This window comes from Talpa europaea (genome assembly GCF_964194135.1).
Source record: "Talpa europaea genome assembly, chromosome: 15".
NCBI classification, from domain to species: domain Eukaryota; kingdom Metazoa; phylum Chordata; class Mammalia; order Eulipotyphla; family Talpidae; genus Talpa; species Talpa europaea.
The window spans coordinates 1,019,363-1,023,797 of record NC_140083.1 but is presented as its reverse complement, the minus strand read 5'-3'; positions in this window follow the sequence as shown (position 1 = coordinate 1,023,797).

Below are 4,435 nucleotides of genomic sequence, written 5' to 3'. Positions count from 1 at the left end.
TGCGGGCTCTCCTGGGCACGGCTGGAGTTTGTTTTTTTTTTTAACAATTTGGCCGTGGGCAGCGGCGGGGCCCGGTGATGAGCTATGAGCCCTGCTGCGCCGCTCTGCAGGGCGCCTCCTGTGGAGCGGGGCAGGGCAGGGCAGGGCGGGGCACACCTGGGGCGGGCCCTCTGGCAGTGAGGATGTCGGGCGGAGGGCAGAGGGTCCTCGGAGGCCGGCAGGGGGGTGGCACAGCCGCCCTGCTGCACGGGCGCCCCGCACACCAAAGCCATAGCTGAGCGCTTGGAGCCCTGGGAGGACGCGGTGACAGGGTCACGGGGAGCTGCTCGTCCAGAGGCCCCGCAGCCTCCTGCGGCCTCGGCCTCACCAGCAGCTGACCAGGCTGCAGAGGGGGTTGGCAGAAGCACATCTCTTGAACACTTCATGGTACGGGGCCCAGCAGAATGTCCCCTCGGGCTTTGGGGGCCCCGAGCTTTGGGGGGCACTCAGAAGTACAGGGCCTGCAGGTGGCGCCGCCTGGGGTGAGGGGTCCCTGGGGCTCAGGTGGGTGCACAACGCAGCGACGAGCCCGTGTGGGCCGTGCAGAGACGCTCGGGAGGCCAGCAGGTCTGGGGGTGACTGAGCAGGGCCCCAAGGCTGGGGCAGACACCCCGGTGTCTGGCAGTCTTCCCGCAGGGGCCGCCGAGAGCCCCCTGGACAGGCCGAGCCCTGCGGAGGGTCCGCCCGCACCCCCCCGGCGCCCTCCCGCTCGGCTTGTCCGAGCCCCACGGGCATCGCTGAAGTCGTTTTTTGACGAACAGAAGATTCTATTTTTTACAGAGAGCAGGCTGCTTTTCTTATTTTTGTATCATTTTTCAGATGTCATTTTTACCTTTGCTCTAATTCTAATTTGCTGGTTCAGGGAGGGATGGGCGGTGCCGGCCCTGGTCACCCCGCGGGCCCGAGGAGCAGGGTGGGGGCTCCCCGGCCAGCGGCCCATGCATCCCGCCCCCTGCAGCCCGAGGGCGCCGGCGGCTCCGGGCCCACCCCCTTGAAGACGCCGGGGTCGGGAGCGGACCCTCCCTGCGTGCCCGCGCAAGGCCTGCTGGGCCCCGGGGTGCTGTGCCTCTGGAGCGCGGCGGGCGGGCAGAGCGGGTGGTTGAGTTCGAGGCCCTTCTGAGTGGACGGGGAGATGGAAACTGGCCGCAGGCGGGCGCGTGCTCCCTCCCGGGGCGGGAGGGGGGCCCCTGGCGGGTCCCCGGGACCAGGGCCTCTGCGGGGGGAGTGAGGCCGCGCCCGCGGGTGAGCCCCTGCGTTTGACCGAGCGTGTCCATCTGGGCAGACGCGGTTTCTGCCCCTAATCGCGGAGCTGGGAGGCACGGCCGGCCTTCCGCGTCCGGGACGTGTAAGTAGCCCCCGCGGCCGCACCGCGCGCAGAGCTGACGAGGGCGACCGTGACTTTTTTAAGAAACCTTGTTTGTTTAAAGAAAAGTCTTGTATAAATTATAATTTTTATTTAAATAAACCTGAAATGCTTTGTGCTAAGGCGGGGGTCCTCGGCTTTCCTGGCTCACCCCGGCGGGCAGCCCCCACCGGGGCCAGGTCGCTGCGCTGGAGAGCCACGGGCGCTGGGGCGTGGGCTGGGAGCGGGGCCGGTCCTGGGGCCAGAAGACAGGAGGCCGGCGGCAGGGAGAGGCCTCCGGGGCCTGACTGGGTGGCCATGGGGAGCAGGCCGTCACCCCTGGGGGTGAGTTAGGAGCCCAGGGGTGAGGCCGAAGCAGCCCCCTCCGCATTTGGGGTGCAGGTCCTGGCATCGCCCGAAGCCCCAAGGCCCCTTGGGGAGCAGACGGGAGCGCGACCCGGAGCCAGCTCTACTCCCAGCCTGTGGCCTCCTGGGTGGCGTCATCCGTTGTCCACCTGGCCGACCGAGGAGCTGGACATACGCGGCGGTGAAGGCACACGGGCCCGGGAGCCGGCGCCCCTCACATCCCCGCCCCCAGCGCTCGTGACTGAGCCCCGGGCTGCGGTTTTCTCGCCAAAATAAACTTCCTGCTCCCCTTTACCCGACAGCCCACGCGCCAGCCCAGGGTCAGCCGGGGTGGGGGTAGGGGGGAGAGAGGGGCCAGGCAGGGTTCCTGGCCAGCCCCAGCGCTCGAGGTGCTCATTGTCTGAGGCCACGCTGACCCCCAACGGCTGTGGAAGTGATGTAAGCCCCGTTGAGGGGCTCTGGCAGCCCCCACCCCGTGCCAGTCTGGGCAGGGTGTGGGGAGAGGGCACAGAGGCTGCCCGGGAGCCCTGAGCTGGGTGTCGTGCGCCCTGCCCAGCCGCGTTTGGGGATGGACTGAAGTGGACAGATGGGAGGGCGTGGCCGGGCCGTCCTGCTGCCCTGCACTGCCCACTGGTAGCAAGGGACTGCCGTGGGGGGCCCGGAAGACCCACCTTGGGGGGGGACTCAGCCCTGCACTTGGGGAGCTTCGCCGCCTCCCCGCCAGCTGCGGGGGGGGGGGGTGGCCCGCGCCATGGGTGGGCGCCCCGACAGCACGGCACCCAGCTGGTACATGGTAGAGACTCGAACAGGAGACTTAAGAAACCTGAAGTTGAGGGGAGGGGAAAGCCGGGGGCTGCTGAGGGGCTCTAGGCTCAGGGACGCCTGTGCTGACGGACTGTCACGAGGGCAAGCTCCTCAAGAGGCGCAGAAAGAGGACGAGCCAGTGGGGGAACCCTCAGTGGGGCCCTCAGGGCGGAGCAAACCAGGCGGCGCCTGAGGGGGGGGGGTGTCCTCCTGCCTAGGCCCGCCTCAGGGTGCCAGCGAGCCAGGCTGCACCACAGGGGCCTGCCCGTAGGGGGCGCTGCCCTGCACCGGGCTCGGCGAGACCCGCGTGAACACCCGGGCAGCCGGCAGGAGGCGCACCTGCCGTCCCCAGGGGCACGTCTGTCAGGGAGGTGGGCAAGGAAGGGGTGTGGCCTGAGGGTGACGCCGCCCAGGCTTGTGGGGGCTTCTGTGGGGCGGCCTGGCGGGAGTCAGGGCTATCTCGGGGAGGCCCACGGGCGCCGACCCTCCGGGGGCCGAGCGGTGACTGAGAGTATTCTCCGTCCAGGCAGCTGGGGGCACCCCCAGGGGACCTGCAAGCTGCTTCCAGGTGAGCGGTCGGCCCAGCATTTGCTGCTTAATTGTCTTCAGCTCAACACAACCCTCAGGCCAGAGCAGCACTGGGGGGCTTATTCTGAGCCCTGCTCGCGGGCACAGTGCGGGGCGGCCTCTGGGGGGCGGGGGTCAAGCTGGGCCCGGGTGCAGGTGCTGGGGCCTCGGCCTTCACTCATTTTGCTCCTTCTCTAAACTCTGCAGCTGCCCCCCCGCCCCCACCCCCACTGCAGGGTAAACCCGGCTCTGCACCCCACGTGCGGCCCCGACGGCTGGAGCAGGCGGTGCTTGGCGCGGGCGCGGCCACCGCCCTGAGGACCCGCGAGCAGGGGTGGGTGAGCCGAGCGGGCGCACCTGGGCCCGAGGTGGGGAAAGGCGGACGAGCAGCCGACGGCCGGGCCATGAGACGGCCCCGGCACCCGAGCGAGCCGGGAGGAGCGGGAACCGTGGGGGCGGGTTGCCTCCGGCCCGGTGCCTGCTCCCCCGCTGCACCTGCTGAGGAGGTAACAGGAATCTGTGTAAAAAATGAAAGCTACGTTCTTCCCAAAGTGACTTTATTCTTGTTTTTTCAAACATCTCAGGTCAAATATGCCATTTTCCAATCTTGAATCCAGCAAGATCAGAAAGGAGATGGCACCGGGTCCCGTGGAGGGCACCGCCGGCCGCCCGCTCCCCCCAGTAGCATGGTCCCCACACACCCCCGCTGCCTGCAGGCCCAGCCCCTGCCCCTGCCCCCCAGACGGCCTCAGGCCCCTCCTACGCAGCTGGGGGCACAAGCCGGCAGCGTTCTGGTTTCTTAACCCCGTCCTGGTGTCTCGGTTGATCCCTCCATGCGCCAGGGCCTTGTGGGGGGTCGTCGGCCACTACTCAGGGTCCCAGGAGCCCCCGGCCCCAGCAGCGCCGCCTGCCAGCCGAGCCCCAGGGCCAGGCTCCCTGTGGCGCCAGCTGCTTCCCGAGGCTGCAGGGGGTTCCTGGCTGACTCCAGAAACATCCCAGGGGTGCAGGCTGCAGGAAGGCTCCAGAAGCAGCCCCCACGGGCCCCGGCCCTGCCCCGCCAGGAGCAAACAGAACAGAGGCCCCATGTGGGCTCTTCTCTGCACCCACTTTCCCTCCAGCTACCTACCATTAAGCCCTACAACTGGCACAGCCGCCCAAATAACGTGGCCGATTAAAAACTGCCCGTCTCTGCCCCAGGTGGGGCTGAATGATAAATAAGGAATTTCATGAATACGTCATAACACGCCCCGCTGTGAGCAAATCCTAGCTTTTCAGGACTAGGCCTGACAAATGCTGAAGCCCCGCCGCCCCTGCCCG